Source organism: Hyaloscypha bicolor, assembly GCF_002865645.1.
Source record: "Hyaloscypha bicolor E unplaced genomic scaffold K444scaffold_117, whole genome shotgun sequence".
Classification (NCBI taxonomy): Eukaryota; Fungi; Ascomycota; class Leotiomycetes; order Helotiales; family Hyaloscyphaceae; genus Hyaloscypha; species Hyaloscypha bicolor.
In genome coordinates this window covers 1,260,115-1,276,452 of record NW_020194619.1, presented here as the reverse complement: position 1 = coordinate 1,276,452, position 16,338 = coordinate 1,260,115, and positions in this window count along the sequence as shown.

Here is a 16,338-nt window from a genome sequence, read left to right as displayed (position 1 = left end):
GATTAAGAATAAGCTCTATAGTAATTCTAATACTTACTAAATAGAGAATTTTAAAATTATTTATATTTCTGGCTATATAAGTAATTATATTCTTATACTAATTTTTTCTTACCTAAACTAAGATAATTAATATATATATAAGACTATTAAAGAACTATATACTTATCTAAAAAAAATTATATAATAATCTAAATAAAAAGTATAATATTTAGTAAGCTTTTAAGAAGCTATTTATAAAAAAAGGCTAGACTTTTTAGGAATTCTATATCTTATTCCTAAAATATATAATAAACGGAAATATTAATTTATAAAACCTTAAAAATAATCTAAATAATAAGCTTATTTAGAAGCTTTAAGAAGCTATAGCTATATACTATAATAATCCGGCTATTTATATTATAGAGTTTATATAATATTATATTATAAATAACTAGTAAATTCGAGCTTATTATAAAAAGAAAAACTAGATATTTAAGAAAGCTAATAAAGATATAAATAAGCTAAGTTTAGAAGGCACTTCTTATATAAAGCCTATTCCTAAAACTCTAGTAATAAATAATATAAGGTATATAATAGTAGAGTAATATATAAGTAATTAAAGTAAGTAAGCTATAGAGTAATACTTATAAATATAACTAATTCCAAGAGTTAATTCTAATAAAAAACTAATTAATACCCTTTTCTAAAGCTAGGAGCATTTCTATATATATTTCCTAGTATTTAGCTAAGCCTATAAAGTACTTTACTTAACTAGGAAATATAATTTCATATAATCTATATAATTCTAATTACTTATATAATTCCGATTATAAGCTTTACCTAAAATAGGAAACTAGATCTATAATATCTAATATCTATTTATATATTATTATATATACCTATTATATTAATTTCTTCTCTGGGCCCTTATTCCTAAAAGACCTAAAAGAACTATAAATAGCTTTATAAATAATTCCCTAAAACCTTTCTAGTTATTAGTTCTTCCTAAAAACTCCCTATAATTGCCCTATTATTATACTAGGTAATAAACTTAAGGATATAGTTTACTAACCCTATCTAGCTAACTCGCAAATTACCTTTAATAATTTCCTTTTATAAAGATAATACGGGTATAATATATACTATTAGATAGGAAGCTCTTCCGGTTTTCTAATTAGTTTATAAATCCTAATTTAGTTTCTATTTATAAATAAATTATTATTCTATAGGCCCAAGAGCTTAAAAAAGTTAATCTAATTTTCTAGTTTATTTATAAATTCCTTCTTTAGAATTTTCTGGATATTTCTAGTATAGAGCCGGTTCTGAATTCGTAATTACTATTTAGAGAGAGAATATTATAAAAAGGCCTCTTTTTTCCTATTAACTAATCTTCCTTTTCTTAACTATAATATTATACCTAGCTTTTCCTTATTTCTTGCCTTTTTTCTTTAAGTCTTCTTTAAGCTTCTTTAAGCTTTTTTAAGCTTTATTTAAGCTTTATTTAAGTTCTCTTCTAATTTCCTTTTCTATTTCTTTATTTATTAAGATAAATACTTCTCTTAGTACTCGTTAGCCTATTATTACTCGTTTAGCTAATACTTTTATATTCTTGATTTGCCTTTACTATTTTTAATATTCTAAGAATATTACTAAGTTTTCTGACCTTACTTATATTAAGAATAATAATTACTCAATATATAATTATTATTACTCTAAGAATAAGAAATATAATTCTATAAGTTATAATTTCCTTTATTTATTTCCTATTCTAATACTATTTAAGGTTTCTTAAATATATATAATATAATTAAATTACTTTCTTTAAGCTATTAATATATATAAGTATTTTCCTTATTCTTTACCCAAAAGAAAAAAGGCTATTACTATTTTTCTTTTATACTAAATAATATATACTTCTTATATTAAAGCTATTATTTAAGGCTAACGGATTCCCCTAATAATCTAAGAAATAAGTTAAGTAATTCTTACTAGCTTAGTATAAGTATAAAGTACTCTTAATAATATAGTTAATATTTTTTAGTATTAAGTAAGTTTATTTCTTTCTTGTTTCTTACTAATAGCTAATAGCTTTATAGGCTAATTTACTATCTATTTCTCGAAAGAATCCTAATAAGGATAATAATAAGGATAATAGAAAGTAATTATAAAAGTAAGATATTTATAGAATATAGAAATTAGAGTTTTTGGAATTCTTAATAATTTTCGTATGGTTTTTCCAAAAATAAATATATGGTTTTTAATAGTTTTCTAATAAAAACATTTATTTTTTATACCTTTATTTAGCTAATAGTATTATAATATTACTTTTTTCTAAGTATTCTTATAATTCTTAAGCTATATTCTCTAGATTACTTAATAGTTCCTATATATTATTTACTAGTAAATAGCCCTTTTAATAAATAAGATACTTTTTTTCTTTTCTGCTTTCTCTATAGGCTATAATAGATTTTATTTCAAATTCTTCTTTGCCTTTAATCTCGACCGGTTCTAGTTCTACTATAGTACTAGCTTACGAGTACTATAATTCTAAAAGGGAAATATAGAAAATATTATAGATCTAATATAATAGTAGTAATTCTAAGTAATATATTTATCTATATATTTCTATAATTTCTAGAACTTTAAAAAAGCCGAGATATCTATTTACTAGCTTTATATTAGGTTATAGCTATTAAATATTCTTTATATAAAGTATGACTTTATTATATATATTAAATTCCTTATTAATATATTTCTTATTATAGTACTTTTTCTATATATTTACTATTTCTTACTATTATTTCTCTAGTACTTCCCGTTTTACTTAAATCCTCTATATTCTTTCTTATACTACCGGTGCTCTTTTTTTTAAAATATTATCCTTAATATATAATTTAATACTAGAATAGAATTCATATAATATATAGAATAGGGAAATTCTTATTATTAAATATATAGAATTATTATATGTGAATTTTATAAGAATAAGCTTTATTATCTAGTTATTTTACTAGTAGCTAGTATAATACCTTAAGTACTATTCTAGAGTTTAGTTTAGATTCTCTATTTATTTATTAGTTTATAAGTAAAATACTATATTTAGCTATTATTAAACCTTTAAATAAAAATATAAACTTAACTAGAACTTATTTATAAAAACAGATTCTTTATTAGAGATTATACCTATAAGTATACTAAAGTCTTTAATAATATAATATATAAATAGCTTTACTAATTCAGGAGCCGAGATTTCCTTAGTAATTAGAATATATTATATTATTTTCATATATTTATTAATAATAATAAATATAGAATTATATATTTTATTATAAAACCTAGAAAGAAATAGCCCTATAATAAAGTTTATAATAATTTCTTATTATAGCTTAAAAGAGAAGGGAAATAAACTAAGTATATTATATAATAAATATCTCTTTATCTTAGTTTATTAATATATAAAACAAGTTCTAATATAGTCTTTTATATTTTTTTTATACTTTATTAAAAGTATTTTCTCTAGAGAATCTCTAGTATCTTACTAGTACTAAAATACCTATTTATAGAATTATTATAATTAGCTTATAGTAATTCTTTTTTAAGAGCCGGCTTATTTAGTATATAAATAGTATCCTAATATTTTAATAATCTAGATATATTAAGTTCCTAAGTTTTAATAGCTCTAATAAAGGTCTTTTTTAAGAACTATTTATATTACTAGTATTATACTAATAAATTAAGCCTTTAGTATTATAATAGTAGTTCAAGTAATATTTTTCTATCTTTCTTATATACTATTTCGGACCTAGCTACCTATATAGCTAGAATTTGTAATATATATTATTTATAACTAGCTATACTAATAATAGACTCAAGTAATAGTATTTCTAGTATTACTTTATTATTAAAATAAACTTCTCTTTCAGAATTTCTTAGTATCTTACTAATTAAGAAATACCTATTTTCTTTTTCCTAGGCCTTAAATTATAGTATTATAGGAATAGTATAATATTTTATTATTATTATCTATAGGGCTCTTTATTCTATATTCTATAGCTTATTATAAAGTATAAATAATAAAGTGTCTTTATTTATATTTGCTATAAAGTCTAGCCTTCTTAATAGCCTATTAGTAGGATTACTATATCCTAGCTAGTATTCTAAGACAAAGTTAAAAATAGCTAGCTTCTTTACCTATCTTATTTATTAATTATTTAGTTTTCTCTTAGTTATAAAGTATTTTAAGTTATTATAATCTATTTTAATAATAATAATATATCAGGTATATATTAGGTAATACTACTAAATACAAAATACCAGAATAATAGCCAAGAGCTTAGAATTATATATTTTATATCTATTTTTAATTATAGTTATCTTCTTTAAATAGAAAGTAATAGGGTATTATCTGGCTTCTACTTTTTTACTAAAAAGCTAGGAAATTATATTTATAATTACAAATCCTAAAGTATTTTTTTCTATATAAATTTTTAAAACTAAATTAAAATAATAAAGAATTAGTACTATTATAAATATAATTTATAGCTCCTTAAAAGTCCTATTTACCTTATTTATCTAGCTAAAATAATATTATAGGTTTCTACTAGTTTTTAATAAATTAGTTAATTCTTTTATTATCCTAGAATATTTATAAATAAATCTCTAATAGAAGTTAATAAAACCCAGAAATACTTGAACTTTTTAAATATTATTCTTTAGGGCTAGCTATTTCCTAATAATTATAACCCTACTAGCTTCTATTTCTATATTATCTGAGCTAATTATAAATCCCAGAAACTTTATTCTTTCTATATTAAACTCGTATTTTACTAAGTTTATAAAGAGCTAGTATTATTATAGCTACTCGAGTATATATTAGATTACTACTATATACTATTTTAGGTTCTCTAAATAAATTAAAATATTATCTAGATAAACTATATAAATAATATCTATAAGGCCTACTAGTATATAATTAATATATATCTAAAATATTACTAAAGTATTAGATAGTTTAAAGAATATAATATAGTATTTAAAATATCTATAATATATTTGGAATACTATTTTTTACTTATTACTTTCCTATATTTATAACTAATAATAAGTATTTTTTAAGTCTAGCTTTATATATATCTTTATTTTATAAAGCCTATTTATAGTCTTACTAATAAGTAATAATAGTATTCGATTCTTAATAGTAATTCTATTTAGATCCTAGTAATTAATATATAGATATAGGCCGCCTTTTTTCTTTAGAATAAATATAATTAGAATACTAGCTAGGCTAGTAAAATAATGGATTTATTTCTTTTCTAGACTAGTATTAAGATATTCCCGAAGAACTTTAAGCTCTCTTTCTAATAAAGTATATATAGGACTATATAATAGTTAGGATCCTAGTTCCAGATTTATATAATATTCTATTATATAATAGTCGGGTAATATACCTATAGCCTTTATAGAGAATATTTAAAAAAGGTTCTAATATTTCTTAGGAAATATAACTATTCTATTAGTAGTAATAGTAGTAATCCTTTAGCTATTTATTATAGAATAGGTAATTAATAGAAAAATATATACTTTATATTTTATTACTTTAGTAAACTTCCTAGTATTTAGAACTTTAATCTTCTATAATTAAATCTAGCATTTCTATATTATCTTTCTAAAAGAAATTAGGGAATTAATCTAATAAAACTATAGGAATTCAAGTATTATATTAATATAATTTAGATTAAAATTATATAATATAAAATATATATTAGCCTTTCTTTAGTTCCCTAATATATTTTTAGTAATAACCCTAAGAATATAATTTCTATATAAATAGATTCTTTTTTTCTCTAGTAAGAATAAAGGAATTACTCTTAATATTAATAGAATATCTATATCTAAAGCTAATTTCCTCTTTATATAATTAGTCTTTATATCCGAGTTTACTAATATTCTAATTCTTTACTTACTTTTTCTTATCTTAATAATAACCTTAATTATTATCCTCGTTTTAGGGGCCTTATTTTCTATAATATAAATAAGTATAATTATTATAGGACATATCTATTTTCCGGCTTCTTTAGTTCTAGATATTTATATAATTTATAGCTAGACTTATTATAATTATAGTAAATCGGTTTTCCTTAATTAGGGCAAGTAATAATATAGTAATTCTCTTTCTAGTAAATAAAGCAAATTATATCCGGTTTTATAGATCCTAATACAAGTACTATATTAGACCCTATTATTATATCTTTATTATTCTGGTTTTATAAACCTTATAATAGGAATATATTTCTCTTTTATTTCTCTTTATTATTTCCCTTTTCTTTTCTCCTATTTCTTTTCTTTTATTATCCCGTTAGCTTATTATTATATTCCTATTAAATAAATAGATTCAAATTATTCTTAACTCTTATAATAGTAGAGATAAGCTTCTCTTTTTCTTGTAAAGTATTTCCTTAATAATTAATCTTATCTCAAATCTCCTATCTCAAGTTACTAAATAAGTTATTCCGCTCTTATAATAAACTTATATATCCCAAGTTATCTAATAGGCTATCTAAGTAAGATATAAAGCTTTGGATACTCTAGCCTAGCTATTATTTAGTATTCTTAAACTTAGTAAAGGTATTATTATTATAGTTCTCTGGATCTAAGATAGAATTCTTTATAAACTTAATAAAAGTCTCCTAATTCATAGTATTAATACTTACTAATTACTTCTTATACTTCTAGATATCTCTGGCTATACTCTCAAAATAGGAAGTATAATATATAACCTTTATTATATTAGTAGCCTAGGTAATTCTGCCGTTTTTATATTACTTTAACTTTATCTAATAAAAGAAGTCCTAGACTTCTTTAATATTCTTTCCCTAATAAGTAGGCAGTTCTCGGGTTTTTGGAGCCCTCCGAACCAAGAGTACTACCGGGAGTATAATAGGTTCTATACCGGGTATCTAAATATTTTTAAGATAATAGATCTAAGCTTCTAGCTTCTCTAGATCTTCTTTCTATTATATCTCTATTTCTAACTTAATAATATAATAGCAAGCTACTACTAATTTCTCTGTTATTATTATCTTACCTACTAGTTCTAGGAATATCTGAGTTCTATTTCCTTCTCCTAATTAGGTAGTATAAAGAGTACTTAACTAGATACTTCCCTAGATACCTGATTAGGTTACTCTAGTAATAGTAGAGGCACTTCTCCTAGTTAATACTCTAGCTATTAATATTTTGTATATTAATAGCTTAATTACCTTATAATAAACTGTTTCCCAAAGATTAGATTAATTAAAATATAAGGCATATAATAGTAAGATAATATATAAGTAGTTAAGATAAGTAAGCTATAAAGTAATACTTGTAAGTATAACTAATTCCAAGAGTTAATTCTAATAAAAGACTAATTAATACTTCTTTCTAAAGCTAGAAGTATCTCTCTATATATTTCCTAGTATTTAGCTAAGCCTATAAAGTACTTTACTTAACTAGGAAATATAATCCCATATAATCCGTATAATTCCGATTACTTATATAATTCTAATTATAAGCTTTACCTAAAATAGGAAACTAAATCTATAATATCTAATATCTGTCTATATACTATTACATATATCTATTATAAATAAGCTTATTACCTTAAAGCCCGGATCCTTAGATCTTAAATACTATAATTATAACGGATTTAGTTATATATCTGGAAACTATTTAGAGTCTAAGACTAAGTATATAAAGCAAGTCTTAATAGTTAAGCTAGTAGTACTTACTATAAGCAAGCTATCTAAGAATATAGAATAGAGAAATAAGAACTTTTAAAGAAAGTTTCCTTTTTAGGGCCATATTATATAAATATAATAAAAGTTAATTTAAGCTAGTTATTAGGAAATAAAGTATTTATATTCTCTTATATAGTTAGTAATAATAGATTAGGTATTAAGACTTCTTTTTTTATTAATACTAGAATAAATAAATATACTTTTATTAATTCTAAGTTTATAAAAATAATTAAATAATTTCTAAATATTAAGCCTATTTAATTAGTATTATCCTATAATATAAAAGAATTTAATAATAAATAAGCCATATTTATTACTTATTATATTAAGCTTATATTCTTAATTAATAAATAAAAGACTCTAGTACTTATATTAGTTATAAGACTAGAAAAATATAATATAATTTTAGGATAATAATAGTTTATAAATACTAGTATTTTAATTAATTATAAGAATAGAAGATTAATTTAGTTAGATAATTAGCCTAGAAAAAAGAATTAAAATAAGATTCTAATTATTATATATAAGAACTTAGAACTTAAAAAAAGTAACTAGTACTAAAAAAATATAAATAAAAAGAATAAAGCTATAGCTATAAATATGTCCTAAAAACCTTAGCTTATAAAAAGAAAACTCTTTTATTTTTTTCCTAAGCCGGGCTTAGAAAGTTATATATAATAAAAGAATTAAGCTTAATATTATAGAGAAATATAAGTAATTTTAGGAAATATAAAGGTTTTTTCTAAGCTAAAAATAAAAATATTAAAATTATACTATTTAAAGAAAAGCTATAAAAGCTAATTAAGGCTTATAATTAATATTATAGATATCTTGCTAGCTATTTTCTAGATAAACCTATAAAAAAAAAGAATCTTTTCTTTATAATATTATTTTTCGAGATTAATAAAAAGCTAGAATTATAATAAGAAAACGAGTTTATTTCGGGTAAATAATAGCTAGAAAAGACGAAGCTATAATAACTAGTAAGGATTTTACTAGAGAAATTCAAGGAATTTATAAATGTTTTTTTAAAGAAAGTATTAAATATCTTATTTCTATATTAATTATATAACTATAAGATTTAGATTAATAATTCTAAAGGCCTAGAGAGCCTAGAATATTTCCTGCTTTATTAATAATTAATTTATAAGTTATAGGAAATTAAGTATTTCCTTAAAAAGAACCTCTAATAAGGCTTTATTAAGCCAAGCTAGTTTCTTTTTATATTCCCGATTCTCTTTATAAAGAAGACTAATAAAGCTTTCTAATTCTATATTAATTATTATAAGCTAAATAACTTAATATAAAAGAATTATTATTTTCTTTCTCTTATTTATAAGATTCTTATATAATTAGCTTAAGCTAAGATCTATATAAAGCTAGATATTTAATAAGTATTTTATTAGATCTAAATAAACCTAGAATTAGAAGAACTTATAATATTCTATATAAAATATAGGACCTATAAATATAAAGTTCTTTAGAAAAACCTAATTAATAGCTCTATTATATATTAGAAATATATAAATAATATTTTCTTTAATTACCTTAATATCTTTTATATAGCTTATTTAGATAATATCCTAATTTACTTAAATAATTCCCTAGAATATAAAGATTATATATAAAAGGTTCTTTAGTAATTATAAGATACCGGTCTCTAAATAAATATTAAGAAATTAGAATTTAAGATTACTTATATAAAGTATTATAGTTATTATAATATATAATACTAGTAAGAGTTAGACTAAAACTAAAAGAAATATCTAGTATTTAAGTAAAGTATTTATAATTACCTAATTATTATATATAACTCCGAGTTTAAGCTAGTATATAGGCCCGTATATAGCTTATAATTATTTAGATTCGAGGCTTCTTTAAGATTCTTTTCTTTCTTTAGCTTTAAATTATTAAAATAGAGATAGTTTAATTATACTTTCTAGGCCCTAGATCTTATACTTATAATATAATTTAAAGCTCTCTTATTTCTTAATCCTATAAAGAATTTAAATAATACTTACCTAATTAGTTTTTAATAAGTATAAATATAATATACTATAGTTATTCCCGTATTAGTTAACTAATATTAGAATAAAAGAAAGCCCTAGAATAACTAGATAAGAAAGCCCTAGACTAGTCAGGCAAGTAAATAGGCTAGTAATCTTATTACTAAATAAAGACCTATAAGAAAATAAGTTCTAGAATAACTAGATAAGTTAGAAGAAGCTATAATATAAGATACTACTAGTATATTATTAGAAAATAAACTAGAGCCTCTTATTAAGTCTTCTAAAGAATCCGAATATCCTATTAATACTTATAATAAGAGAAATACTTTTTTTTAGAAAGCCAAAAAAGAAAAAGAACCTATTTTATTAAAGGCAAACTTCCAAAAATTACTTTAAAGCCCAGAGGCTTTATATAAGGAAATTATTAAACTAATTCTAAAGATATATAATATTTTTACTTATAGTAAGAATTATTATAATTAGCTAAGAGAAACTAAGCAAGTCTTATAAAAGAATAAAGCTATTATTAAGAAGCTTATTATATAGCCTATAGAAATAACTAGTTCTTTTATTCTAGAAAATAGATATTTAGTTAAATTCCCTGACTTTTCTATTTTTAAAGGCATAATTAAAGATAGTATTACCTTTAATAATTAGTTAGTTTAGATTAAGAATAAGCTCTATAGTAACTTTAATATTTACTAGATAAAGAACCTTAAGATTATTTATATTTCCGGCTATATAAGTAGCTATATTTTTATATTAATTTCTTTTTACCTAAACTAGAATAATTAATATATATATAAGATTATTAGAGAACTATATACCTATCTAGAAAAGCTATATAATAATTCAAATAAAAAGTATAATACTTAGTAAGCTTTTAAGAAGCTATTTATAAAAAAGAACTAGATCTTTTAGGAATTCTATATCTTATTCCTAAGATATATAATAGACGAAAATATTAATTTATAAGATCTTAAGAATAACCTAAATAATAAGCTTATTTAGAAGTTCCAAGAGGCTATAGCTATATACTATAATAACCTAGCTATTTGTATTATAAAGTTTATATAATACTATATTATAAATAACTAGTAAATCCGAACTTATTATATAAAAAAAGACTAGATATCTAAGAAAGCTAATAAAGATATAAATAAGCCAAGTTTAGGAGGCGCCCCTTATATAAAGCCCGCTCCTAAGACTCTAGTAATAAATAAGCCTATTATCCCAAAGCCCGAATTCTTAGATCTCAAATACTATAACTATAATAAATTTAGTTATATATCTAGAAGTTATCTAGAGCCTAAGACTAAATATATAAAATAAGTCTTAGTAACTAAGCTAGTAGTATTTACTATAAATAAGCTATCTAAGAATATAAAATAGGGAAATAAGGACTCCTAAAAGAAGTTTCCTTTTTAGGGCTATATTATATAAATATAATAGAAGTTAATTTGAGTTAATTACTAGGAAATAAAGTATTTATACTTTTTTATATAATTAGTAATAATAAATTAGGTATTAAGACTTCTTTTCTTATTAATACTAGAGTAAATAAATATATTTTTATTAATTTCAAGTTTATAAGAATAATTAAATAATTTCTAAATATTAAGCCTATTTAATTAGTATTATCCTATAATATAAAAGAATTTAATAATAAGCAGGCTATATCTATTACTTATTATATTAAGCTTATACTCTTAATTAATAAATAGAAAGTCCTAGTACTTATACTAGTTATAAGACTAGGAAAGTATAATATAATTTTGGGATAATAGTAATTTATAAGTACTAGTATCCTAATTAATTATAAGAATAGAAAATTAATCTGGCTAGATAATTAGCCTAGAAAAAAGAATTAAAATAAGGTTCTAACTATTTATCGATTTACCAGGAATATATAGTACTATTATATAGGTATGGAAGTACTATTTATATAAGGTTAGTAAAGTTGTTATTTAGAAGTAGGGATTATAGTATTATAGTATTAATATGCGATTCCTAAATTTACTAAACCTAAAGGGATCTAGTCTACTAGTCGAGTTACTAATAGGATACAAGGTTATATAACCATATCCTATATCCAATATCCTATTACCTATATCCCATTGCCTATTACCTATATCCCGTATCCTGTATCCCGTAACTATATATATAACTCTCAGAGAAATAGTTATACTAATACTAGAAACTCTCTAAAAACGCGAAAAATAGTATTTCTCTCTAATTATATACAAATTCCCTAATCCGGCCTAGTACCAGATTTCCCAAATACTTTATATATCTATATTACTTCTGAGGTTTTGGTTATATACTAAAGGCTATAGCCTTTTATATATAACTTCTCCTCCTATAATATTTTCTTATCTCATATATTTATTTTCTGTCTTATCTGTATTTGACTTATTTCTCTATATTTAATTATATAGTATTCGTATTAATTAGGTACTTGAGGGTATTTATTAGCTTTAATTTTATTATAGAATTAGTAGGATTTGATTTTTCTTTAATCTACTTAACTTCTGTAATTTCTCGTTATTTATATACCTAGTAAAGATATATTATATTAATTATTAGGCGTTTCTCTCGAGTAGTATCTAATTTAATAAGGCATTTATATAAAGACTTCGAATCCGTATAGACGACTAGTAATAGTTCTATTTCTAATACTCTATTAATTATAAATTTAACTAAAGCGCCTATATTAAAACCATAAGCCATACTATAGAGTTCTAAAGCTAGAATACTTCTAGTAACTCTCTTATATTTAATAGAAAACTAGTAAATAATATTAGTATATCTAGTTCTATTTACTAGAACTAGAATATATCCGATTTAGGAAAAGAGATTTCTATTATTTATAAATAAAGTATTCGTAAAAATAATTAAATATAAGAACTTCTTTACTAGCTTTATAAATCTTAGTTCTCTAGTAGCATTCTCAATTTGCTATTAAATATACTTATTAAGTACCTTTATATTAGTTTCCGAGGATTTAATAGTTTAAGTAGTAATTAATAGGTTATATAAAGCTTCTAGTTAATAGACTAATATAATATATACTCCTCTTATATATTAGGTAATATATTAGTCCTTAATAGAGAGATTTTAATAAATAGTACTCCTATTACTTATAGTAGTAGTATTCTTTATAGAAATAATTCGGAGGTTCTTATACTAGTATTCTTATATAAGAGTAATTCTAGTAGTATCTATATAAATAATATCTTTATTAAATTTGAGATTATAGTTAAAAGTAAGGGATTTATATTCCTTAGTTAAGAACTTAGCCTTATAAAGCTTTAGTTATTCTGCCTTTACAAAATTATTAGTTCTAATAAATAAAGTATTATTAGTTTAAAGGCTAATAATTCCGAAGAATTACTTACTATAGAATAGGTAAAGGTCGTAAGTTAACTATTCTATAGAGAGCTTATTAATATAATAGGAATAGTAAGTCTTAAACTAGTAGTTCCCAGTTTCCGGTATACTATATAATAGTTTTATAACCTTTAAAATAGAATCGTCCTTTAGATTTAGCTCTCTAGTAAGCTTATAGGGTGGGTTAATATAGAAATTATAATTAAGTACGGTTATTAATTAGATATAAGCTTGCAAGATATTATATAAATATAATTCCGTAATATTTATTATTATAGTAGTAATACTAAGAATAATTCTCTGGCTAATATATTAGATAATAAGTAATTATATTAATACTATATATTTCTTACTATTATTATAAGCTTGGATAACTAGTCTCGACTTCTTAAGCTTTTTCTCTATATCCTTATTCTTAATCTCGTTAATAAACCGGAAGTTAAAGATATATATCTTCTTTAGTATCTGAGATCTGGAAGTAATCTCAAATATACCCTTTTCTAAAAGGCTAGTAACTTTAACTTAACAGGAATCCTCGTATAATTCGTTATCCTATAGGAATACTATAATATCCGGGGTCTTGCAAGAGTATTCTTTGCCATACTTTAGTAGAATAATAAAAAGAATTATACTCGTATTACCTTTAGCCTTATTATTGGGTTCGGAAACAGGTTCAGGTTCGGGGCCATTAGTAATAACCTTAATATTTCCTATATAAAAGGGCTTTACAGAGGTCAAATAGAAAGTAGTATTACTATATAATAGAGCTAGTATATAGTCCTCCCCATTAATAGCTACTAGCTTATATGGTTTATCCTAATTACTAGATTAACTAGTATTTCCTTTATACTAAATAAGAATATTTGAATTCAGGAATAGTTTATAGATATTAGTAATACTAGGACTATTTCAGGTATTTAAAGTATTTGTAATTTAATATCTAGCTTAAAGCTTCTGAATTTCTACTATTATCTTTTTAAATACTATTAATTACTATAATATAGTAAGTAATAGAGTATTATATTTAGTTATTTAAGATAAAATACTATAAACTAAAAGAGTTAGGATAATACTATTAGGTCCTATAAAGTTATTAATAGCCTTAAAAGCTATTTAGAGTATAGTATTCTTATTAATTCTATTAACTTTGGCTATAATAATAAGATAGATATATTAGATTAGGCTATAATAGTATTTTATAATTCCGACGGAGTTATAAGCTTTTATAGAGATAATCTTGACTTTAATTCCTATAGTATTTATAAGCTAAGCAAACTTCTTACTAGTAAACTGCTTTCCGGTATTTACTATAATCTAATTAGGAAGGCCTAAATAGTTATTAATCTAGTATTACTTAAGTATATTCCAGGTATATATTATACTAATATTCTAGAGCTATTAGCTAGCTTAATATTAAGTGCCTTTATTAATAATATAAAATATAGACTTACCGGAAATATAGAAAATATTAATAATAATAAAATAATTAAAGCTAATATTATCTTTTAGGTTAAACTTGAATTATCCGGGTAATCGGTTATATTTCTGGTATTACTTATAGTACTTTATAAAATACTTAAGGGCTTCTATATTAATATTATAGCCTGCTTATTCTAGTATATTTCGGAGCTTACTAATAGATAGATAACTAAAATAATAATATAGATATTGTAATTTAATCTCTATAAGAAAGCAGGAGTTATAAATAAAGAATTCGGAAATAAAGCCTTATAATATAGTATTCCAAAATAGGAAAAAGTATCCGAAATATTATATTATAGATATATATTTTCCGGTAAAAATAATAAGATAATTAGTGAGATTATTAAAGTAGACCCCTAGCTTATCTATATTAGTTAAGCTAAATAAAAATAAAGTTTTTAAAGATATAATATAGAATTATACTTATCTAATTAGTATACTTACTATTATAGATCTAATAAAAAACATAGATCTAATACTAAACTGGATATTAACTTAACCTTTAATAGTTTTATTAAGTTTAATACTATTATTAATTTACTAAAGAGCTTAAAATTAGTTAGAACTAGTAATTAAGTATCTAGAGACTCCGGTATTAATTATAATTTCATAAAAGTAGTAAGTATTATATCTTAATATATTATTAATTATAAAAGTCTAGATATTTTTTATTAAGAGTTTAATAGGCTCTAAGGCATGGTTTTCGCCTATTATCTAATATATAAGAAAAAGAGAAATAAGGTTATTTATAAGAGTATTAGCTATAGTTATTAATAGAACAGAAGTAATAAAAGCGGCTAAAAAGCTCTTAACTAAAGTAAAATAAAAATCTAGATAATATTTCTCTTTTTTATTTATTTCTACTAATAAAGCCTTAAAAGCATTATTTACTAGTTTGTCTTTATTATTCTTATTACTATTTTTATCTTTGGCTTTAGTAATATACTATATATAAGTACTACTAAAGCATTTATTAAAATTACGGGTATTTCGGGATCTGAACTAATAGATATTTCTATTCCTAAATCGAGCCTTCTTAGCTTCTTATTTCTCCGGTATATACTTCTATAAGCGGTATTTGGGTTTCTTATATATAAAATACAACTTCGGGATATAATTATTATAATTACAGAACTTAGAATAATTATTACAGGTTCCAAAGTTATAGCTAGGTCCGTATTAATAATTTCCGGAAGGATAATAGCTTAGAAGGTTCTAAGAATAGTATTATTAATTAGTAAAGAAGGTTTCGGGATTAGCTTATTATTCGCTCTTGTATATAGTAATAAATAACTAAAGCTTATTAATAAGCTAGCCGAGATTTATAGAAAGGTCTGAGATTATATATCTATATACCCGGAAGCCTTAATAAGAGATAATAATCTTATTATAAAGGAATTTGGTATTTTGCTAATTAGATATAAGACTATATTATAGTTAATATAATTTATTAATTAGTAATTAAATAGTCTCAAATATTATTTTTTCCGGAAATTTAGCTATTATAGAAGCTAATATAATAGTATTTCACTTATCTAAATTTCGATATTTAAATTCAGGGCCTTTAAAGAAACTATAAATATTAATATAAGCCTTTTTATATATATATTAAGAGAGCTAGTTACTATAGAAATAGTCTTAAACTAGTTTCTTTAGTATAATAGGAAAAGCTCGTATTAGTATCTCTTATAAAAGCTCTA